This window comes from Hyperolius riggenbachi, chromosome 3 (genome assembly GCF_040937935.1).
Source record: "Hyperolius riggenbachi isolate aHypRig1 chromosome 3, aHypRig1.pri, whole genome shotgun sequence".
Taxonomy (NCBI): Eukaryota; Metazoa; Chordata; class Amphibia; order Anura; family Hyperoliidae; genus Hyperolius; species Hyperolius riggenbachi.
Window position 1 is genome coordinate 216,174,756 of NC_090648.1, and position 25,664 is coordinate 216,200,419.

At 42.8% G+C, this 25,664-nt stretch overlaps 1 protein-coding gene across 3 annotated transcripts in view; it reads left to right on the plus strand.

The window, feature by feature from the left end:
- LINGO1 (leucine rich repeat and Ig domain containing 1) overlaps positions 1–25,664 on the plus strand; it is a 560,070-nt gene that overhangs the window by 132,604 nt on the left and 401,802 nt on the right. For all 3 annotated transcript variants that reach the window (XR_011030329.1, XM_068275717.1, XM_068275716.1), the window contains exon 2: positions 23,544–23,597. The gene's annotated coding sequence lies outside the window, so the exon portion shown is untranslated. The remainder of the gene's footprint in view (positions 1–23,543; positions 23,598–25,664) is intronic.

Genomic DNA, 25,664 nt, shown 5'->3' on the forward strand with positions numbered 1-25,664 from the left:
TGGGAGGAAAGCAGAGTAACGGGAGGAAACCCATCCAAACACGGGGAGAACAGAAATTGTTCTAATTAATAATTCAAAATCTTAAAAAATTGTGCAGAAAAAGAGTACTTACTGTTAGCCATTATGCAGGGAGTTGATGCAACTGATCATTTTCAGTTTTTGAATATGGAGTCTAAAACGGGAAGAGCAGGGAAATCCAAGTGTACTCTTGTCATTGAAGAGTTTATCTTCATGAGAATGCTCCAAACATCAGTGTCAGGAGTCCTGTAGATCACAGCACTGATAAAAAGCATGGGGTCTTCCCAGGGTATGCAGTCTAAATGACCACTGGACTTCACCAGAGCATTCCACAGATGAACTTGGTGCACTTGGTGTGGTGTGTGTGTTTGGAGTGGCCACCAAGACTTCCAGGGTTCCCTTAGGGCCTATTTCCACTACACATGGATTCTGGATGCAGAAAACTGACTCCAATGAATGCCTAAGGGAAATCGGCATCAGAAAAAATACGTTTAGTGGAAACAAGCCCATAGGCATTTGTTGGAGTCAGTTTTTCTGCATCCAGAATCTGCGTGTAGTGGAAACAGGCCCTTAACTAGTGAGGAGAAAACAGGAGGGTGAAACCATCGGTGCAGAGAGGGGTAAGGGTAATGGCTGCAGAAAGGACTCGTGAGCCGGGCTGGGTAGTAAGACCAAAATGACTAGAGAAAAGTTGGGGTCTGAATGGACAGGAAGTACAGGGACAGGTTGCAGGATGACTGAAGGGCAGTAAGGCCAGAGAGAGGTTGTGGATTGGTCTGACAGGCAGGACTGGGTAGCAGGACCGACTGCATGACAGGACAGGGACAGGTCATGAACTGGCAAAGAGGCAGGACAAGGTAGCAAGGTAGAAGGGCCGACTGGCTGGCAAGAACAGGTTGTAGACTGCACTGGCAGGCAAGCAGGGAAACAGGAGCAGGCCAGGGTAGCTGGGAGTTCAGAACAGCAAAATTGAAGCTGTGTTAAGATCTCTCTCAAGGCTAGGTCTGTTGGCCTCGTCACAGGTGGTAGGTGTGGGCTCTCCCAAGGCATCGAGTCTAAGTGGCCATAGGTCTTCACCAGGGCACCCCGCAAGGGATGATGGGCCGCTACCCCTAGTGGGCAATGGACTTCTTTGCTGCCTGTTGGCCACCAGGTCACGACCCCTGGGATTGCTCCACCGGTGACAGAAGAGAACAGGGAGAGCTGCAATGTGGAGTTCAATTGGCAATCAGAAGTGTAGTCAGTAACAGGCAAGGGTTGAGGCAGGCGGCAATCAGAGGCGTAGTCAATAACAGGCAAGGGTCGAGGCAGGCGACAATCACAGGCATAGTCGATAATTAGCAAGGGTCGAGGCAGGCGGCATTCATAAGTGTAGTCGATAACAAGCAAGGGTCGATGCAGGCGGGATCAACAAAGCTGCAAAGAACAGACAGCACCAGACCCTGTGTTAGGACGCCTTTATAGGACAGTCTGGCGCCAAATTTCAAATTAGCATGTGCATTCGCCCTTTCCTTTGCGTCATCCACCATAGCACGCGTACATGCGTGTGTTCCATGCTGCGCATGCACACCAGAGGCCCAACAGCCCGGAAGTATAAGGCTGCGACTGTTCTAGTTTGCACGGGAGAGAGAACAAGCCCAAGACAGACACCGTGTACGCTGGTGAACCGGACAAGCTGTATGTCAAACTGTATACATATATACAGTTTGACATTATACCAGCTATTTATTGCTATTCCACATGTATGTTGTCTGCAAGTCTGTATCTACTGTACAGTTTAAAGTAAATTTAGTCGTCACCTTTTTTTTCATGTTTTAAATCACTCATCATATTTCAGTTTGATTCCAGACCTGGCCAAGAAGGGACATCTCCGGAGAACAGAACATGCTGTCGGATGCAGCCACGTTAATTGACCCAATAAAACACTTGAAGAAAGCACTGGAGAGCATGCGAATGCTCTCTTTGGGATTCACTGCCTAACCGAGTGAACTGTTGCAAAGCGCCTTGCAGGGGGAGAAAACATCCTCCACCCGCGTCTCCCTGTTTTGACACTTTTTTCTCCCCAGGGGTTTAAACTTTATAGTCTTAGTTTATTAAGCGATCTGACTTCCGAATCTGTAATCAAGACCTGAGTTACCAATTTGTTCCATGCAAGTGCCTTGAGAATTTCCTCTGTCTGAAGTGACAGCTGAATTCTTTACGGAGTTCATGACTGGCTGAGCTGTTTGCCGAATTAGTAACCAAAATCAGTTGTGAGATATTGGAAATCTTTGGAGGGAGTAGACCGTTTTAAGTAGAAATGTTTAAAGCATACAAATCAGGAGCGGTGAATACAAAGCTGTCCTGTAATAGTGCTATAATTATTAGTTATCAAAAGAGTTGAGGGGGAAAAAAGAGGGAGGTATATTCTATAAATATTTAAAGCTGTGTCCAGTTATGTTCATTTAAATGTAACATAGGCATAATGAAATTGTCTGTACTATGCAATTATCAAGGTATAAAGATAACTTTGGGGGCTTAGTGAATTATAAAGCATGACCTGCAGACATTCCCAGTAACCGACGGCAACCGCTCAGGTTCAACTTTCATCAGAGTAGGTAGAACAAATAAAAATTAATTCTAATCATCTGCTATTGCTAAGAGCACTTGGCACATTCGCTGGTTGCCTCATTAAAGAAAGGCCTTTTTGGCTTGAACTAGAAATAGCATACCCCTCCTGGATTATGGAACCGTTTTGTATGAAATGAAAAATCAGCCCGTTTGAAAGGAAAGACTTCTTTTTTAAGTAGATGACTTTGAACACGTATGATGATACAGTACCTCAGCATGAAGACAAATAACAGAAACCTAAAGCCGTTTATGGCATAAAGAAAAGTCTACAAATTGGCAAGCCACTGGTTTTATTTCTGAAGGCTGACAGTGTGGCGTCCCACAAAGGACTCCAAACACCCCAGTCCAGCATCAGGCGTTTTGCATTTCGTTTGCTTGGGGAACACAAAATGCCTGCTGAGTATCTCTAATTCTCTTCCTGCCTTTAATCTCGTGCAGCTGGCTGCCTACCTCACTAAATTAATTTGGTGGTAGGTACACTTACTGCATGATTGGCCTGTGACAAGCGCAGATCATTGTGCTCCTTCACACGGCCCACTGTAGCTTGGACTGCAAAATAATGAGGAGGCTGAAATGACTGTACTTCTGGACACATGGTGAAAATAGTAAGCAATCCAGCTGTAGTACTTATATGATAAATAAAGTGACACTGTATTAAAAATGTTCCAGGTATTACATATTGGTACATCTTTCAAGACCACATTTTTCAAACAATAACTCTTAGCACTATGTTTGGACAGAAGATACTTCACACCCATCTGTATTCATACCACAATAAAATGTTTTGAAAACAAAAATGTTCCTGGTAAGGCAAATGCAGGTACAAATGTGATAAATTACCAAGAGTGTGTTTTCTTTTTGTGGTCTATAAGCATTTGAATTTGAGTTTTAATTTAATCACAGGAAGTAGAAGTGTGTAATTCCTCCACATTATTAAGCCTGGTACACACCAGGCAATTTCACATCAGATAGATGGGTCGAATAGATAATTTCCGACAGGTCCGATCTGATTTCCAATTTTTTTTCTAATCAATTTGCATAAAAGAGATCAGAAAAACAATTTGAAATCCGATCGGATCTGTCAGAAATGATCTATTGACCCATCTATCTGATGGGAAATTGTATGGTGTGTACCTGGCTTTAATGTGGCCATAATTCATACAATTACCTTTGACTATCTATACTATGGTCTATCTATACTGGGGGGACACCTTTGGCTACCTATACTGGAGGGCTACCTCTGGCCTATACTGGGGGACCACCTCTGATTAATTATACTGTCCCATTAAGCTCTTCAGTGTACATCAGTGTCACCTGGTGAGCGGATGGGCTTATTATCTTACAGTTCTATTTGTCTTACTGTGCTACACTGCTGCAAGGACAGTCAACATGCTGCATCCCTCTGTTGTGTCAGTGCATTTATGTCTGCCTGCTATGATAGGAACAGAATCCATCCCCTACTGTATAATTCCTGTCTGCTAGAAGGAACGTTTATGTGACATAATAATTTTTGTTGACATACCGGTGTTACAGCTTCTGGGGACACAACTAATCTTTTAGCCTTGGACATAAAGTAAAATAGCAGACCGTATTTATAAAATGAAAGCCAAGTCTTATTTTTAAGGCACTTCACGCATGAAAAGTACTCTTGAGGGAAATATGTTAATCATTAGATGGGGGGGGGGGGGGGGAGTAGGGAGAGGGACCAATGTAAATGGTTGATTGGCAGAGTACTATAACTGAATTGCCACAGGAATCGGAGATGACACCTAGAAGCTGACCGTTTTCTTCAAGTAATGAGAGCAATTTCCGCAACACGTAATTTCCACACGAGTGGTCAGAATGTAAAGACGCTCGGCAGCCCATAGCTGCTAATTAGTCATCAGCTTTAAAGAGGTTCACAATTTTAATAAAAAGGACATTTTTTAAAGTGGACCTGAACTCAGAACTTCCTCTCTGCTCTAAAAATAAGCAACATACTAACCTTTATAGAAAAACAATTCTTTTGTTACAGCTGATACAATCCTGCAATAAATCTGCAGTGTGTCTACTTCCTGCTTTCATGAAAGCAAACCTATTGTTAACATCCTGTGCTTACCAATTAGCTGCTCTGCCATGGCAGCCAGCTGACTCAGCTGAGATCAAATTACAACTTGTGATTAGTCACTGATGAGGGGGAATTCGAGAGGCTAAACTCTCTAAATACATACGGGGTGGATCTCTCAATGCTTTCCTTCTGTCCTGTGCAAGAGTTGAGGTCTGCTTTCACGGGGTATGATGTCTGTTGGTATAGGCCATTTTTAGAATATAACCTGCTATTTAGCTTCAGCTCATCAGATTTCTTTCTGGACTTGCCGAATAGGTAGGTAAGAAAAATATTCTTCTGTTAATGTAAGTTTAACATCCACTTAAAGGGAACCTGAAGTGACATTTGACATGATGAGATACATATACACATATGATACTACCGCAACTAAGAAATTATGTGACAACCTTTTCTGTTTCCCAGTACAGGGAGAGTTAAAAAAAAACTTGAGTTGTTATCTATGCAAAAGCTTGTTTACAGATTGTAAAAGTCAGTCCCATTTTCTGAGAAGCAAATAAAAGCTTAACCAGCCAAGGAACCGTGAGCGACAGCTTTATGCTGGATACACACCATGAGTTTCCGCGTCGAATGCGTCCGTCGATACGCGTCGATTCGATTATTTCCGAGCATTTCCGAATGAATTTCGATGATTTTTAGGTCGATTGCCATGTAAAGTATGGCAAATCGACCTAACGATCCATCGAAGCTTGAATCGGACATGTCAGAAATAATCGAATCGACAGGTGTATCGACGGACGCATCGAACGCGGAAACGCATGGTGTGTATCCAGCATAAGATAACGTTTTACTGCAGGATAGTTCAAAGGGTCATTAGTCCTACATCTTTTACAGTTCAAAAGCAAGAGTGTGTATTCTAAACTGCAACTATTAAAGTCTGATGCAATGTTATAAATAAAGCTGTAAGATTGAAAATAAAAATATGAGACTATTTTCTTTGCTACTAATGTATTATCTGTACTACACATACAATTCATTATCTCAAAAGTTTATTTTAACTTCAGGTTCTCTTTAAGGCTTAGGTCACACTAGACTGCAGGCACAATGTGCATGATTACAGCGACTCCAGTGTATGATCCGTTGTCTCTGCGCACTTACGTTTTGCTTTTTTGTTTTTTGTTGTCCATTGTAAGGAACAGTAAGTGAAACCTTCGGAGTTGTTTCATTGCTTAGGACTGTAAAATGGTATTTTGCATAGGGAAAATGGAATGAAGGAAAGTGTATTGGACATTGGAGTGTCCAATATACTTTCCTTCCTATCATTTATGAATGTACCTAAGTGATGTGCACAGCTCTAATCAGTGGGAAATGGAAATTGAGAGGAGTCGTAGTGCAGGAATTTCCTCTTTCTTACCAACCATGCCCATGATAGGAAAGAGAGTAGAGAGTACAAACAGTATGTCCATCTGTATGGACTATCATTGCTTCTGTCAGCATACGTACTGTATGGGGTGCCCAGAAACGTTGTGCAGGTTGGAACTTTGTGTTCTGCTACCACAGTGGAGACAACAGATGTGCTGAAAATTGACATGTCTAAATGATTCCTATAGAAGACATTGGATCCATTGACATAGCTGTTTAATCATTGATCTTCGTGGGGTAAATGATATGATTTTGTGTCTAGGGTGAACCTACTGGTATCAACATCACAGCTGCCGTGTTCTGTGCTGCAGCTGCTATAGAGTTGACAGTCCCACTGACCTTTTTTGTAGAAATTTTATAGTTTTACAGTTTGGTGTTTGCTAGCCCTGGGAACTCTGCTGGTGCATCCAGACATCCACAAGTAGAGTTTGTTGGTATATGGAAGACGACAGCCTTCACGTTCACTATAGCAGGCGACATGTTTTCCATTGACCAATGACCATCACAGAAATCGATCTGCACATGTGCAGTTCCAACATTTTCTGGTGTGCCTGTTTACAAGAATGGCTATTGAAGACCAATGTCCACTAATGCTGCTACCAGTGTCACATGACCAAAGATGGTGACAGCTGGCAAATGGGCCAGCCCCGCATTTATAACTTGTATACCCCTAAGCCAAGTATGTTGTGCCTCTGTTTTCGTGTGCTGCAGCGCCCCTCCCATTCCATATGCAGTCCCCTCTCACACATGTATCATTCATGTACTGCAGCCCCTTTATTTCATGAACAGTCCCCTCTCCCACATGTATCATTCATGTACTGCAGCCCCTTTATTTCATGAACAGTCCCCTCTCCCACATGTATCATTCATGTACTGCAGCCCCTTTATTTCATGAAGGAAGGTTCCTTTTGCATCAGTTTCCCTTTGTCATTTGTTGCCCCCCGTTTTCAGCCTCCCTTTCATATGTAGCAGCCCCTCTTTCATGTCCTGGTACCTCCTTAGCCTGCAGCAACCCAAGGCCCGAGCCTCTGTGGCCTTTCCAGAAAGCCTGCCCTGAATGTGAGCAGCTTAATAAGAGAAGAGAGGGAAAAACTGATGATGAAGGCAATTTCAGAGCCAAGAGAAAAAATAAATAAAAAGACATAAAAGATGGAGTAGTTATAATAGAGCAAAACGTATAATGTTTTCACAGGGTTGCCTTGCGTCGCCAGATATGGACACAGGGTCACTTCAATTATAGAAGCATTCACAAGTGTGGGAAGGAAAGAAGAATGGAAAGGAAGTGTTATGACAACAGACCTTTTTTATTTATGCAGGTTTAACAAAGCATTAAGCGAGTACAGCATAGCCGTCAGATGGTTGGAGATGCTGAATGGTTGCAGGTGAAGATTATGTTAGAATAGGGAATGTTCTTGCATGTTGTGGGGTTATTTTTCCTGTATTGACTTACAACAATAAGCGGAGGCCACCTTGACTCACGATACTGCCGGCATTAGGTGGCTTTCTGCAGAAGTGTGTATATATGTGATGATGACAATACATGAGAAGGAGGTAATCTGCTGACAAAATGAAGCACAATTTACCTGTGTGAACAGCCTGCAGGATGAGGAGCCCGTAAATTACTTTTCCAGAAAATTGTTTCTGGGTGAAGATAGGAGATAAGGATGCATTGTGATCACTGACACCTCCGTAATTAGACTAAAACACAAGGAAGTTGCACTCGGCAGGGAGGAGAAGAAATAGTACTTCTGACATCAAGTTAGCATGATAAATCCTGCCAGTCGCAGCTTTTGTGCTGCAAACAAAACAGGCAGGGGTAATTCTAGCAGTACATTGCTCCATACATATTTCAGCTGGGTGGAAAATAGAGGCTTCACTGGTGAACAGGTAGATCTGCTGTTTGCTTTTAATGCATAGAAAGAGACTTATTCAGTGCTTATCTGTCAGTTCCTTTCTATTGGATGTGTTCTTATTAACTCAGGCAGACTGCTTTGCGGTGTCGGGGACCAGGGTTTGAATCCCACCAGAAATATGTTGTTTGGATTGAGTTTGTGTGTTCACTGAAGCTTTTCATGAACTTCCTTCTTCGACAACTTCAAAAAATAATGATGCACCAGTTTACATCTGCTAATGTCTTGTGTATGGCTGTGGTAGAACATTACACTGTAAGTTCCACCTCAATGGGGACAAATGTGATTAGTTTAATGTACACTGTAGCTGACTGAAGGATGTGTTGCTTTTGTACAAGTTACCTCTGCGCTGTGGTTCTCTTTGGAAATTGACATTGCAACAACTATTTTATCCAGAACTGTAGCCATTCTTGAAGCACTACACGTAGAATCTAAAAATTGTGAATACCTTAAAGTAAACCCGAGGTGATGCGATAAACAATTATATTCATCCTACAACTTCTCAAAATGACATTTTTTAAGTATCCCAGGGTTTTGTATTTAAACATTAACAACGTAGGTTAAATGCTTTACTGTCTCTAATCAGTGGCAGCCTATTAAGTGTTCCAGAGTTAGAAAAAGGTCAATAGTTCATGTATTATCTTTCCCTGCCCTCAAAAGTTGTATTCTGCCAGGAAAACTTGTATGGCTGTAATTTGCTTATCCATGATGTTTACTACTACCATTACTACCATGATGTTTACTTCCCCACCAACAAGACAGAAGCTGTCATTTCCATGCCTAGAAATTACCTAACTCCTTGAGGCAGCAAAATAAAACAAGTAAAACAGCCTGGTTATTAATAGGTTTTGTACTGTACATACACATATCTTATCACATCACCTTGGGTACACATTAGCTGTAGTTTTATAAAACTATAAATAATAAAACTAGTTCCTGTCTTTTAAAGCTTAATTCAGCATACTCCTATGAAGACATATGAGAAGATAGCACAGCTCCATTGATATTAAACTGCTGTATAAAGCCATGCCTGCACTATACTGTGTGTATTCAGGCCCTTGTATGTAACCCCACTACTTTACACTGCAAACAGTATCACTATATTGCATAATGAACAGTGCAATCATATCAGCTCATTACTTCTACCAGTCCAGAAACTAGATCTACTAGAAGCAAGCATGGGCTGCATTGTTGCTGGAGAAGTAATCTAGGGCATAATGTTGATGAGGAGGAGTAGGAATAGGAGAGTCTTCTGGACTCTATGTCATTAACAAGCTTATCCGCATGTGCAGTCATAGTATATTTGTAAGCAAAACAAGGGGCTGTGGTGCTGCATACAAATAAGGGGTTGCAGTGCTACATATAAACAAAGAGCTGCAGTGTTGCATACAAACAACTAGCTGCCGTTCTGCATACAAACAACTAGCTGCCGTTCTGCATACAAACAAGTGGCTGCAGTACTGCATACAAACAAGTGGCTGCAGTACTGCATACAAACAAGGGGCTGCGGTGCTGCATACAAGCAAGGGGCTGCAGTGCTACATACAAACAAGCGGGCTGCAGTGCTGCATACAAAGAAGGGACTGTGTTGCTGCATACAAGAGAGGGGCTGCAGTGCTGCATACAAACAAGAGGATGCAGTGCTGCATACAAACAATGGACAGCAGTGCTACACACAAAGAAGGGGCTATGATGCTGCATACAAGCAAGGGGCTGCAGTGCTGCATACTAACAAGGGACAGAAGTGCTGCACACCAACAGGGGGCTATGATGCTGCATACAAACAAGAGGGCTACAGTGCTGCATACAAACAAGGGGCTGTGGTGCTGCACACAAGCAAGGGGGCTGCAGTGCTGCATAAAAACAATGAGGCTACAGTGCTGCATACAAACAAGGGTCAGCAGTGCTGCATTCAAACTAGGGACTGCAGTGCTGTTTCCAAAAAAATTGCAATTATGCTGCAAACAAACAAGGGGTTGCAGTGCTGCATACAAGTAAGGGGCTGTGGTGCTGTATGCAAACAAGGGGCTATGATGCTGCATACAGACAAGACATTATGATGCTGCATACTAACAAAGGGCTACATTGCTGCATACAAACAAGGTGGCTACAGTGCTGCATACAAACAAGGGGCTGTGGTGCTGCATACAAACAAGAGACTGCAGTGCTGCATGTAAACATAGCGCTGCAGTTCTGCATACAAACTAGGGACTATGATGCAGCATACAAACAAGGGGCTATGATGCTGCATACAAAGAAGGTGCAAGGATACTGATACAAACAAGGGGCTGAGGTACTGCATACAAACAAGAGGCTGCAGTGCTGCATACAAATACAGCTGCAGTGCTTTCTTTCTGCATACAAACAGTAAATGCAATGCTTTCTACTGTAGCCATTTCTGCACAACATGGCTTAGCCTCATTTCATATCTCCTACCACATTACCTGCTTTTTTAATCAGTGGCTGCTTGTAAAGCTTTCTTTTAAAAATGAAATGGTTTAAATGTACAGTTATTCTTCAAGGACAAGTTTAAATGTGCCTTAATAATACATTCAAATATATAACTATTTCACAAAATATGCTGAAGGGGAGGTGGTGAATTTATGGAATTGACAGCCAAATATTTATGTGGGAACATAGTCATAAGGTCAAAGCACAAACATAGGAATGTGCTGTATTTCACTGATGCATCAGAAGCTACTGGCTACTGCCAGCAAAACATTTTGTGTGTGTTTGTATATATATATACACAGTATGTGTGTGTGTTTGTATATGCAGTGTTTGTGTGTAGATATACTGATTATATAATGACTAGTTGACCTAAGCCCATTTAAAAACGGGCTCTAGGTCTCTGTCACACCGCTGCCGCATGTCAGTGTGCATGCATGCGCACCCCTGCCGCACACGCGTACCAGTCCACCCCCCGCACACACCCGCTCAGCTCCCTGACCCCGTCCTCCTATCCCACTGGCTGCACATGCGCATTAGCGCAAGTGCAATGACACAAAGACAGGATGACGCAGGGACACTCAGGTTTTATTATGTAGGATAGTTAAGTGATTGCTGGTCTCTCTGGGATCAAGGATTGGCAGGTACTGGGAGAAAGTAGGCATTGCACACCATGGGCTTGATTCACAAAGCGGTGCTAACTGTTAGCACGTCTGTGAAAACCCCCTTAGCACGTCTAAACCAGCTTTTCGCGCACAAAACCTTATGCGCATAAAACTTTACGCGTGTACTGCACAGAGCGCAGGGCGCTCCGCGCGAAGTGCCCATTAAAGCCTATGGGACTTAGCGCGCAAATAGGAGTTTGCGCGCGTAAAACTTTACGCGTAAAACTTTGCGCGCGATATGATTGAAAAGTCTTTAGACGTGCTAAGTAGGTTAGCACCGCTTTGTGAATCAAGCCCCATGCCTACAGATCCAGGTCTCATTCTGGCTTTGGAAACAGGTGTAATCAGCTCACTGAGCTGTTTGCAGCCTGGAACCCACTGGGTGCGCTTTTCTGAGCACTTTGTGATTTGAAAAGCTCTTGCTAATGGGTGTGATCCTACTTGAGTGATGTGGTTTTTTAAAAATCCCCCACATCATTGCATTATCAAGAGCTTTTTCAAATCACTAGTGCCTAGAAAAGGCTTCTAGTGGGTTTGAGCCCTAACATGAAGAAAAGTGCTTCACAGTGGGCTATGCAGCAGAGTGGCTACTTACATTCTCAGGTGAGTCCTGCCCTAAATCTATTCTTCCAGGAGGGCTCTAGCCAGATGGCAAGTGGACACTAGTGAGCCAGAGAGAGGGGAAGCTCACAGCTGTAAAAGAGATTGATGAAAGCTTATTGATTAGAGACGGTGGAGCTAACCCAAGGTGATAATGCACACACATCATGATGCGTGTGCATGCCACAAGATCCAGGGAGTGTCAGTCTCTAGACACAAACATTGGACCTGTGCCCTGTCACACAGAGTTTCCAAGGCAACAGCATGAGGTCATGGAAACATCTGTATTATGAGCGTAATTCACTGTTGGCATCCCTGGGCATCCCCAAGTACCCAATTTGCATATAATTTAGGTGTAATGTGATCATACTAAGTTTACTGAATAGCTAGTGGCATAATTTGATCATTGTTGGCCATTTGTATATACCTCACTTGGCATGTGCTTTTCAATATCACTGCTCCTGTTTATGCTCTTGATAAATGGGAATCAGTGTGTGGCCCCAATACGTTTTTTTCTTTTATATTTCAAACTGGATAATAGATTAAACTGTAAGCTTTTTTCATATACTAGAATAAAAGCCAGGCTGTTTAAAAATGCGCACTAAGGCTCGGCCACAACCCCCCTTCCCGCAGCAACGCCTGTGCGCCTGCATGACACAACGCAAACACGGACGCGCTCTGTGATGCGCAACACGCTCCCTCCCCCTGCACCCGTCCTGCTGTTCCAAGTCTGCCCACGTACTGCACATGCGCGCTGGGCAAAACACAGGGACACAGGTGTACGCAGAGACACGGGGCTCATTATATAGGATGTGCTGCTAAAAAGGCAGTGGGCAGTGGATTAAATTTGTGTGTGATTTGGCGAAAATGCATTTGCCGCAGATGTAATGTTAATGTATTTCAGTGGCATTGCATTATATTTCCGATTGTGTGACAATTTGTTTGTGCACATTTTCTGGGCTTAACATTTGGATGGTAGGTCTCCCCCCCCCCCGAATGAATGCTTCAATGCAAGCCGATGGAAAAGCAGAGCAATCGGGTTTTGCACACAAATACACACACATAAAAACATAAGATTTGTACGTTAACTAGATGTATTTTTCATGTAAATTAGCTTAATTGATATTCACACAGAATTTGTGCAGCGATTTTTCTCATGCAAACACATTTAAAATTCACAAATTTGAATTTTGTACAAAAAATGGAATAGAAAAATAGCAAAAGCAGGATTGTCCACATAAAAAAATGCATTCTTTTTCCCGCAATGATAAGTGTAAACCCTCTGAAAGTGCCCGCAATTTAGCAAATCGCGAAAGTACTGCATTTTCACCAAGATTCCCATAGCCCTTGTGATTTGGCTACTGTAGCCACTGATGCAATCGCTCCCAAAATTCTGCATTTTGAGATTGCTCTGAGATCGCAATGCTGCTAGTGAGACCACACCCATAGAAATCCCCCGGAGTAGCGATTTGCCGATTGCGGGCAGTTGGGAAGCGCAGCAAAAGTGCTCCTAGTGGGTACCAACCCTCAGGCCTCTTTTATATTTTTTTTTCAAAAAAAGCAAAAAACACTTGGCCACACCTTTATCTGTCTGATTTTAACCTGTTTGTAATCCGTGCATTATGTGTGTCCGCAGAGATATGCGTAGGACATGTACAGACATGCATGCTATGTGTTGGAAACTGGGTGCATTAAAGCAAGATTGATGCGTTACCCTTGTTCTTTCCTTTGCAATGTTATGACTGAAAAATACATTTTGCACAGCAGATAGGATTTAGATGGAACCTTAATAATTAAGCCCCGTGTTGCTTGCGCTGTGTAAAATGACTCCCTGTTGAACAATATAGTGTTATGGCATTATCTGATGAGTTGCAATAGGTTTCAGCTCACAAGAGTCTAGTCAAGAATTTTAAGAGGATAACAACATGCACTGTGAATGAAGCCACAAGCTCGCTTACTAAATGTAGGAATCAAAATCAGCTTTATGATATAAATATAGGCAGCAGTTATAAGCCGAAAAATAACATAACATGCACATTTACACAGACTTTAAACTGAGCTAGTCAAACCAAGTAGGTGCCGATCAGTTAGCTGGCAACAAGTTAATTAACCAGCAACTAGTAACTTTCATTGGCTAGTCTTGATTCTGTACCTACATTTGAAAATTAGCATGTTAGGAGAATTTTCTGTTCATGGGTAGTAGGCAACTCAGTGCAATACTTGCTAATTACCAACTCAAGCTTCTTTGCAAAGACTGGCTCTTGAAGTTTGTACAGTAGAGGCTAACTAAGGGCTCATTAGAAACGCATCAGAGGTTATGTATACAGTATATTGGTAAATCCGCTGTACTAACTTCCATTTTCTGTATAGATAAGGTTGTAATCGTGGTAATAGTAAATGTAATACTGCACTTTGTATAGCATGTATTGAACAAGTAGAGTTTGAACCCTGAACTAGGTGCCACTGATAAGAGAGAAGTAAAAAAAATGTACCACCCAGGGAGGCTAATGCACAAAAGCGTGTAAAGGTGTGATCACCAAGATCATGTGATGATACATTTACAGAGCACAAACCAATATGCCCACATGTTATTATTTTTTATATGGAGCTCACCTTTTAAAAGGGATCATGTCTTTCCCCTTTCCCCCACACAATCTTACTAATTCCGTGTACTCAGTGTAGGTCCATAACGTTCAGGAGTACACTGCAAAGGAACAGCAAAGCCTTGCTTTCGCATTCTGCAGAGCACTCTTGTCCAATGATAGGTCAAGGGGCTCATCCACACCAAGGGATGCCTTAGGGATAGTATGGTGGAATCTGGAAGACCCTTAAAAAATAAGATTAACCCTTAGGTGTTCACTTGTACTTTTTTTTTAATCTGTATTCTTTCTTATGCTGTTACTTCCCTCTTCTTCACTGTATTTCTATCTTCTCATATCAACCTCTTCTGTATGCTTCTAGATTTTTCTGACGTGTCATCTGTATAATTCTGTCCTTTAAATCGCCTGTAATTCTTCTTTTACCTGTCTATGACAATGGAAATACTGTGCTTTACATTACAATGCACAAAGATAATGTGTATGAAACCTTAGGAGTTATACTGTACTGTAATAGAACAATTTACTTTCACCAAGGAAGTTAGAAAGATCTGTCAGAAGCTGAATTTGAGAAACAGTAAAGGGTCATAGTTATGAAACACAACCAAGATATTTACACCAGAAGAGGAGTCAAGAGTTAGATGCAGATGAAAGCCTGGTACACACCTGCAACAGTGGCTAATTTTACCACTTCCACTTAGCATAAGGGGCAGCAGATTTTGAATACTACGAATAGATTGTGTAGATAAACTCTCATACATGGAGGTGGTAAAATTGGTCAGTGGTTGTCCAATTAAAATTTTCAGGCAGTGGCAATCTGAGCTGGAAATGGTCAGGGTTATTGCTGCATAATAGTCATCAGCATGTCTATGGAAACTCCTTTAAATCGGAAGAGCACCAAGTTAATTTTTTGTGAGAGTACAGTCATGCCTACTGTAAAACTTAGTACACATGCCAGGCTGCTTCTTCCATGTATCTAACGTTTTTACGGTGGCCCAAAAATCCAGTCTGGAGGGACTGGAGGATTATCTTGGCTGAGGGCAGTTCTTCTACTCACCCTGCCCTCTCCATTATGTAGAGCACTGCCGTCCCTTCGTTCCTTTCCATAACAACAGAACGCATCACTAGCCAATAGGCTAGCAATATATCTATACAGAACAAAGGAACAAACTGTTACCGGGGGCTAAAGTGACTATCCCTGCAATGATGTATGTACGCACCTAAAGAGCTAGTATGCACAAACAAATATGCTATCATATGTTTGAGCGATTGATTGTTGCAATTGATTTCCAGATTGGAAAACATTTGGACTGGAATGCTATACCTTTGTACATACGTGTAACATGGCTCTTCCCATGCAATCTTTTATTCCTAAGCCTGAGGGCCCTTTCACAATGGGGCGGTGCAGTATTTTTACCGTACCCCATCGCCGAGCAATGAAAGCCTATGGAGATTTTAATAGAAGTGATGTTTTTGCCGCATCCCCGAGGCAGATCCAAAACTACATCACTGCGCGTCTTCTGTGTCGAGCTGCAGCAATTTGCGTCCACCCAGAAGTCAAGTTAGTCTATAGCGATGCAGGGATATTTAAAGAGTTACTGACGTGATGTCGCAGCGCACATACGCGGAAGCTTATTTTTATAGTACACTTCTGTGCACTTCCACATACCGCATGCAGGAAGTGACTGCAAGCGCGTCACTTCCTGCTTGGCCCAATGCCAGATAAGGAAATACCGGGCTACTACCGTGAAAGCCTGTTTCTGGCGGAGCGATGCGGCAGAAGCAATGCACTGCATCACTTCCACCGGTTTACAGTGTGAAACTGGTCTGATGATTTACCTTATGTTATTTGTTGTTGTTGTTGTTAATTTACCTTATATACTTGGGTATAAGCCTAATTTTTCAGCTCATAAAATGTGGTGAAAAGTTACCCCCTTAGATTATATGCGAGTCAGTGGAGCAGGTTTTGTTACTGGCAAAGGAGCGTAAGAATTGTGCACTAGTGCTCTTGCCAGCTGGCTCTCTGCTATGTCTGTGCCCCCCATCCCCTGTAACATGGTGTGCAGAGTGCGCTGCTCAAGACTACCTGTGTTTCCTGGCTTATGGAGTGGAGCGTGCAACGTATCAGCGGTGCAATGATTGGGGAGTCTTCCTTTGTGGCAATCGATGTGTCTTATATCTATGACGCAATCTAGTGGCATCTTGAGACACAGCTGTATCATCTTTGGGGCACATCTGGCTATAGGGATGGAGACTGACTTGTACTGGGGGCACATCTGGCTACTGTGGAGGAGGCTATACTGGGGAGGGGGCTTATACACGAGTCAATCACTTTTTCCTGGTTTCTGCGGGAAAAGTGGGTACCTCGGCTTATACAGCGGTCGGCTTATATGCGAGTATATAGGGGTATGTACCTATTGCACTACACTGATTTATCATTTGCACATAACACACCCCACATGATCTATTGATATTTATCAGCACAGATTCATTAGATGCTAATCAAATTCTCAGTTGTTTCTGATCACTCTGCTACAGAATTATTTTCTGATCTTAAAGCAATATGATCATTTGTTGGGATTATTGATGGCATGGGAAATGAATACCTGCCCATGTGTAATTGGCCCAAGCAGGCATGCACTGACACAAGTCGCTTAGCTCAAAGTTAACCTAAAGAGGGATAAAAAAATGTTAAAAACTCACCTTTGCAGAGAGAATGGTAGTTGAGGGTGAAATGTTACACCCTAAAGAAAAAAGCACAGAGACAACAGGAGCCCAAATGGTGCAATATGTAACGAAAAATGTTGAATATTTGTAGGACAGATGAGTAATACTCACACAAAGGTGGGTTGCAGAGGTGCAACCGACCACTTTAGACAGGTGGAAAGGCACAACCCCAACTCCACTCGGGTTACCAAGGGAACTGGAGGTGGTCACTCTCAGTGGTCCATCTCTTGGAAAAGGCACATACACTCTGATAGCCTATGTGGTGGTGATGGCCACTAGGAGTCAGGTGTAAAGGACCTTGAAGCATTTGTGGCACTTTATTTGGCCTGAGGAAGTGGGCGAGTTCCCACGAAATGCTTTGCCTGTGCTTTCCACTAATACAAATTAATTCTCTATGAATTTGTCATCATTGAGGTAAGCCACTTCATGTTTTTCTTTTAGTTTGAATGCATTAATGCATCTTATCCTTCCTGGGTGCCTCTTTTCCCTTATCCTACGCAGACAGAAGGCTCTGGATCCCATAGACAGTACTTTCCCTGTCCTCTCTCCATCCCCTCGTTCCACCATAGTCACCCCCTCCCCTCCCTTTTAACATTTTTATTGCGAAATCATGTTTGTGTCTAAAGGGCAGATTTAGCAAACATTAGAGCAGGTTCCAGGATCGAGGATTCTGATTGGTTTCTGAGATACTGTACCTTTTCTGCATCTCTTTTGCACCAGATTTGCTCCTAAATCTTTGCACTGGCTTTGTGGACAGGTTTACAAATTTTTCTTCACTAAGCCATTATTTGTATACCCCACTTAAACTTTCATATAAAGCAGCTTCCCCTTCCGCTTGTAACAGCTTCCTACTGGTTCCAGGGGCAGCCACCACTTCCATGTGTTACATCCACATGCAGCAGCTTCCTTCACATTCAGCACCCTTGGGTGACAGTCACAGTCTCCTTAATCCAGTTTCAGCCTCCACTTCCATACCCAGCATCCCTCTCTTCAATGCCCAGTTGCAGCTTGGGCGGCAGATGGCCTAAGCCTTGGTCTATGTGGTCTTTGCATGAATTTGGTCCTGTGTGAGGATCAGCAAGGAGCAGTGTAAATAGGAAACGGAAGCTCCTAATGCCAGTCTTACCACTTTAAGGCAAGTATTTAAAATAAAAAGACACTTTTTTTTAGTTTGCACATCCCTTTAATTTCCAAATTGCTCAGCTCTGAGGGAACATTGCCCATTTTATCCTGTACTGCTTTTGAATTAAACATGAGAATTAGGGAATATCAGGGCTGGCTCTATTATATGTGTCAGTGTATATTTGATTGTTTTAATTACTTTGCAGTAAGTGTAAGTGACTATGCAGTTCCCTGCTAAATAAGAGTCTGGAGGGTGGAGGCTGCGTCCCTTTGGAACGGTTGGATAGGATTTTACACTTCTGCAATCAGAGAACAGGGGAGAATTATTTACAGGGGGGACAGCTTTTCACGCCGCTTACGAACAGCATCCTAAGACACTAGATTTGTTGCAATTTGTCCAGTGTCAGTAGGATTTGGCAATGACTGCAGTGAACCTTTGCATTAGAACAGACACTCAAAATGATCGTACTTGATGGCTTGTGATGGAGTTAACCAAGCTCTGCTGCTTTCCTGGATAGCTGCAGGGATGTCTACTTAGTGCATGGACTTGCTTTCACAGACGACAGGAGCATTCATGTCGTTGCTTATCTCTCAGAGCTGAAGCTGACGCAGGTGCTAGGACAGTGGCCTGTGTGCTCCTGCTTGCGCTTAGTACTGCCAAAGGGCTGTCTCTCACCAAGAGTGCTTTTCAGCAATTTTTCAATCGCTAGCGTTTTGAACATTGATTGGTTAATGTAATCAAATGGGCTGTTTCACACTGCTGTGATTTTAAACTAAAAACGCAAAAGCACTGTGTGTGGCATTTTTGCAGTGATTGTGATTCTGTAGAAAGTATAGCAAAAGCAAGGTGAAAATTGCTTTAAAATCCCTTTCCAAAAATTGCTACAGAATTGCTTCAAAATCGGTAATCGCAAAGGGCTTGTTGACCCACAGGATCGGTTTTAGTCGCGCTATGGAATAACTAACAATTCCAAAAGCGCTAGGCTAATGAAAGTCAATGGAGGGGATGCCACAGGAGCAAATCCCAGTTGCAGTTTCTGAAGCATTTTTTGGAGTGTTTGCGCTTAAATACAAAGATACAATACAAAATCACTTTTCAGTCACTGTACAAAAGCGATTTTGCTACCCTGAACACCCCAAAAAGGGAAGCAAATTGCTAGCATTAAATTCAAAAGGTCTTTAAAATCACCAGAAATCGTTCTGGAAAATGCTGGTAAATCACAACAAAAAATGCTTTGCGATTGCGTTTTGCTTTTTCTAGTGGGTCCCAGGGATCTGGAATTATCACGCATGTTAAAATTCAGTTCTGATATATTACACCCGTCATTTGAGGGAACGCATCTCTGAACATTGGGGGCCAGGGTGGCTTACAGCTGGGATCTCTAATGTGGCCTGTCACTTTAGACAAGTCCATGCTGGTGACATGTCCTCTTTTTCCTTTCAAGGGATTGAAAGCATCTCAAGAGGTGGTGATTGGCAGAAATTATTACTTACTAGTGACTTAGCCCATTTAAAAACGGGCTAGGTCTGTCACTATGACGCCCGCCGCGTGCACACACGCCCGCCCCCTTCTGGTCCTGTCCTCCAGCTCTCAGCACCGTCGGCAGTGTCTCTGCGTCTTGTCCCTGCACATGCGCAGTGCTAAAAAGCACTGACACAGGGACAAAAATGGACGCAGAGACACTTGCCAATTATATATAGAGATTAGGGAAGCTTCCTGAATTTTCCAGGAAAAGATAGCAACTGAGTTGCATTTCATTGAGTGAAATAAGTTTTTGAACCCCTACCAACCATTAAGAGTTCTGGCTCCCACAGAGTGGTTAGACACTTCTACTCAATTAGTCACCCTCATTAAGGACACCTGTCTTAACTAGTCACCTGTATAAAAGACACCTGTCCACAGAATCAATCAATCAAGCAGACTCCAAACTCTCCAACATGGGAAAGACCAAAGAGCTGTCCAAGGATGTCAGAGACAAAATTGTAGACATGCATAAGGCTGGAATGGGCTACAAAACCATTAGCAAGAAGCTGGGAGAGAAGGTGACAACTGTTGGTGCGATTGTTCGAAAATGGAAGGAGCACAAAATGACCATCAATCGACCTCGCTCTGACGCTCCACGCAAGATCTCATCTCGTGGGGTGTCAAAGGTGAAAAAGCATCCTAGAACTACACGGGAGGAGTTAGTGAATGACCTCAAATTAGCAGGGACCACAGTCACCAAGAAAACCATTGGAAACACATTACACCGCAATGGATTAAAATCCTGCAGGGCTCGCAAGGTCCCCCTGCTCAAGAAGGCACATGTGCAGGCCCGTCTGAAGTTTGCCAATGAACACCTGAATGATTCTGTGAGTGACTGGGTGAAGGTGCTGTGGTCTGATGAGACCAAAATAGAGCTCTTTGGCATTAACTCAACTCGCTGTGTTTGGAGGAAGAAAAATGCTGCCTATGACCCCCAAAACACCGTCCCCACCGTCAAGCATGGGGGTGGAAACATTTTGCTTTGGGGGTGTTTTTCTGCTAAGGGCACAGGACAACTTAATCGCATTAACGGGAAAATGGACGGAGCCATGTATCGTGAAATCCTGAACGACAACCTCCTTCCCTCTGCCAGGAAACTGAAAATGGGTCGTGGATGGGTGTTCCAGCACGACAATGACCCAAAACATACAGCAAAGGCAACAAAGGAGTGGCTCAAGAAGAAGCACATTAAGGTCATGGAGTGGCCTAGTCAGTCTCCGGACCTTAATCCAATAGAAAACCTATGGAGGGAGCTCAAGCTCAGAGTTGCACAGAGACAGCCTTGAAACCTTAGGGATTTAGAGATGATCTGCAAAGAGGAGTGGACCAACATTCCTCCTAAAATGTGTGCAAACTTGGTCATCAATTACAAGAAACGTTTGACCTCTGTGCTTGCAAACAAGGGTTTTTCCACTAAGTATTAAGTCTTTTATTGTTAGAGGGTTCAAAAACTTATTTCACTCAATGAAATGCAAATCAGTTGCTATCTTTTATTTAAGGTTATTTTTTCGATTTTCCTTTTGATGTGCTATCTGCCACTGTTAAAATAAACCTACCATTGAAATTATACTGTTCTGAGACTTTTCATTTCTTTGTCATTGGACAAACTTACTAAATCAGTGAGGGGTCAAATAATTATTTCCTCCACTGTATATATATATATATATATATATATATATATATATATATATATATATATATATACATGTTCTGTGTCTATTGAGCAGAGACAACAAAACATTTAATCTACTTTGTAAATGTTTTGTAAGGAATAGCAGAGATGCCGCCGCTGAGTCTAGCGGCATGGCGGCTATCTCTGCGTGTCAGCCTGCGGCCTCTGCCGCGTGGTTACATGCTCAGGCTATGCCTGGTCCTTCCATTGCTCACAGGCTAAGAGCTACGCGCGCACGAGCAGAGCGACAGACCTTTATGCAGCTAAGAGGGGAGTCAGCTGATTATGCGGTCAGCTGACTCCAGCTAGCATCCGGATTGGCTGAGTAACTGGAGCGGCGCTGTGGAGCATGTTGAGTATATATAGAGCAGGTCTGTCAGTAGCTCCGCGTCTGCTGTTGCGAATGCTATAGTGTGTTAGCGCTCAGACCCCAGTTAGATCCCAAAGTGTGCTAGAACCGGCCGGAGCCGGGGATCCACACTTAGCTAGATTCTGTTGATAGCTTTAAAGTACTAGTGCATTGTTTATTTGTTATGACCTTTTGCTTGCTCTGACTATTGTTCCGTTTGTCGATTCTGTACCTCAGCCTATCTGATTCACGTTGCCCACCCTGCCTGTCCCTGACGTTGAATCAGTCTTCTGCTCCTGTACTGTATCTGTCCGCTCGTTGCTAACTCTGCCTGTCTGACCTCGCTACCCGCATCAGTGGGCTCTGCCACTGGTGAGGAAGTCTAGTTTTCTACACCAACCTCTCAGGTGTAGAATACTGCTGCTTAGTCTGTGATACCCGCCCTTCAGGTATCCACAGGCTGCAGTACTATCTGTGTCACTTGCTCCTAGGCTGCAGTACTGTCTGTGCTCCTAGGCTGCAGCACTGTCTGTGTCAACTGCTCCTAGGCTGCAGTACTGTCTGTAACAAATACCCCTTGGCTGCAGCACGGTCTGCCTCATCCACCCATAAGTTGAGCGCTGGCTGCAGCACACTCGGGGTCACCCGCTCCTCGGGTGAATTCTCTCCTCCGTATTACTGTTACACCAAACACTATCTCCCATTGCTTGTCCAGTGTCAGGCTATACTAGTATTATTAATGATTCTGCAGATCACCATATAATCAGGTATAGCATCTGTATTATTGGTGATACTGCAGATCAACAATAATCAGAGATCTCTGTGTGCTGACACCAATCGTTACATGTTTAAATTACACAGTACAATTCCTTTATAGTGAACTTCAAGGGACTTGACAAAATAGTTAATTATATCAGAAGTGTTGGTCATACAGTGAATATTTATACAGACGCAGTTGCTGGGACCTGAAGGCTGAGTTTACTATATCCAGAGGTTTACTTCATCAGATTTTACTATGAGTTTCTACTGTAAAACCATGGGATATCTAAAAAAACCCTCATTTTTAAGAGTAGTAGTATAAATACAATTGTTTGTCTTATCAGTTTATTTTTATCTCAGGTTCACTTTAACATACGACCCAATATGCCATTAATCGTAACACAGTAACTACCCCTAACGTTTATCCATAATTATAACCCAACCCTGAATAATGCTTACAGTAAAACCCTTAGTTTACTGATTGTCATTTTGTCTCATAGCTTACAGCACTCACCCCAGTAGACCAGGCAATCAACAAATATTAATTCATGCATCTTTTATTAACCTTCTGCAGACTTGCCCTTTAATGCATGGAGCACGCTTGTCCTTCACTTTTTACTGGTGTTCTCAGGGTTTCCACCGCTCTCCAAACAATTTTTTGTGCTCGTGTTATTTCTTTTTTAGGCCGCCAAAATACATTGAATTGGAATGGCACGTGATTTGCGTGAAAAAATAAACGCAGACTTTGGCCGATGTGGGCCGATGTGTAAACGTTGTAAAAATACACAAATTATTGGTGATTGCTGAGTGGGCCATTACATTCAATCACCACTGCAGCAGTGTGTGTTTTGCCGCATGCGTCAAAATATGCGCAAATCAAATTAGGGTGCTCCCTGCTTATGGCTGGCCATAAATGATGTAAAGGATTTTATAATCTTTGTACAATTTTACCACTATCTGATTAACATGAGCAGCAACAAATTGTAATTTGTGTATTTTAAGTTGTGAGGTAAATGAACTTGTCACACAACAGTATATTATTAAGTAATTTGTGTGTTTTTTGTTTGATTTGCAGTTTTGGCAAACTCTGTAGAATGACGTGTGAATAACAGAGGCCTCTCACTGACAGGTAAGCAGTTGGCATTGTGCACATACTGACAATGAGGTAATTGGTCTTTCTGTGTCAGAGATAGACTTGAGCTTACTGTGAGGTAATTTATCTTAACACATAAGTATTATAATTACAGCAGAGGCACAGAGTATTCGCTACTCCTAATATGTTATGAACATATTGAGTTATTGTTGTGAAAGCTGTTGGACTGACTTTCTTTTTTAAGAAAGAGAAAAATATGTTTGCTTAGCTCCCATGCAGATTATAATTTTGTACTGCAGGTTTTATAATGAAAGATGAGAAATGATTGGTTTAGTTGCCGTAATCAACTTCTATAGCTTTCTCCTTTCCTACAATTTAGATGAATTAGGACCAGTGTTCTTTATCTGATAATGTTCAATTTGGAAAATAGTTTTCTGGCCAATTACTAGTAATTGCAGTATTAGTCTAGCCACACATAATATTGTTGGCAGAAGCTGTCTTCCTGAATTTGTGACCTGTAATTACTATTGGTTAGGGTTTACGCACTGCTTAAGGTCCAAGCCGTAAATTTGGGATTTGGCAGCAGTCTTTTGGCCCAGACCTCGGCTTGCAAAGGAGGAGTTGTCACAATAGCCAAATGTGAACAGTCTTCTGGTTTGACCCTCTGACTGTGTTTTTCACTCTTGGTCAGATTTGGAACTTTTATGATTGCCAAATAACAATCACAAATGTTAAAATGTTTTGTAATGCCTGCCTCAGTTCCTCACGTTCATTTACAAAAAAACTGGAACAAGACGTGTTTTTTGAGGAGATTAACATTAAGTTGAGATCCTAAAGGGAAGGTTCAGGGACGAGTAAAAAAAAAAAAAAATCCGCATCCACTTACCTGGGGCTTCCTCCAGCCCGTGGCAGGTAGGAGGTGCCCTCGGCGCCGATCCGCAGGTTCCCGGTGGTCACACCCTTAAGAAACGCCCAAAGAGGCGTGAAACGCATCGGTGGGCGGAACTACCCCACGTCTGGACAGACCAGCCCACATCCACCATTACGCAATACGCCGGACCATCCCATGCCGGAGACGCGAATAACGCTGACCGCGAGCGGAAGTGAGAAGCGGAGACCTACGGTCTAAGTACGCTGGGACGCCAGCTTGCCGAAGGTCCGCTAACCGCCGCCCAGCTACAACGATGCGTGCACGCTAAGAAGCACAGTTCAGCAACCGGTAAGAGAGAGGTGCCACGGTGAAAGACAAAGTGGTGAGATGTCTGCGCAACCCTGCACCATTGCTACTTTTGAAACATAAACTGCTTTCAATTACTAACCTTACTACTAACCAATGTGCCAGCACGTGAAGACAATTATCTGCTTGACACAGGCGCTCCATTTGGACCTATGCTTAGATGTCCCTAATTTGACTGACTGTATGGACACATGCTACTAATATCCTAACTCATATTTTATGAAGGTGGAAAAACAGAGCAAAGCATGAAACTATAGGTCCTTTAATATAGCGCATGGAGATAATTAAGCACAACATATGATATAGATAGTTTAAATAGACAATTGCTTGCAGATCTATATGCTCAAAATGATTAGTAAGGCAGGGTTTGCGTGAGTTGTATGTTTGTTGTATGCCTATTGTAAGCTGGCCAGCAATGTGGTACTTGTAGTTCCGCCATTCATTTCTTCTGCTTTTATAACCCCAACACCTTACCCATATCCTATTTTTTCCTAAATTTTATGCTAATCACATATGAACCAATAAAGATGTTGATATGTCTATAAATAGACACTGGATACCTAATTATTCTGCAACTTAAAGTGTAAAAGACAGGTTGTGTAATTCAGTGCAGTGCTAATATGCTAAAGCGTATCTCGTACTAATAGGGTCAATTCCCATAGATAAGTAAACGCTATAGCCTGCACGGAAGTACAGATCCAAGAGGTTTAGTCACCTCTATTGCTAATAATCCCGGTGGTCGACCCGACTTGGCCAGGCCGGGCGGCCAGGTCGGGCTTCTTCTGCGCTCCAAAATGCGCCTCACGGCGGCGCGCTGACATCATCGGACGTCCTCCGGGCTGTACTGCGCAGGCTCAGTAGTTCTG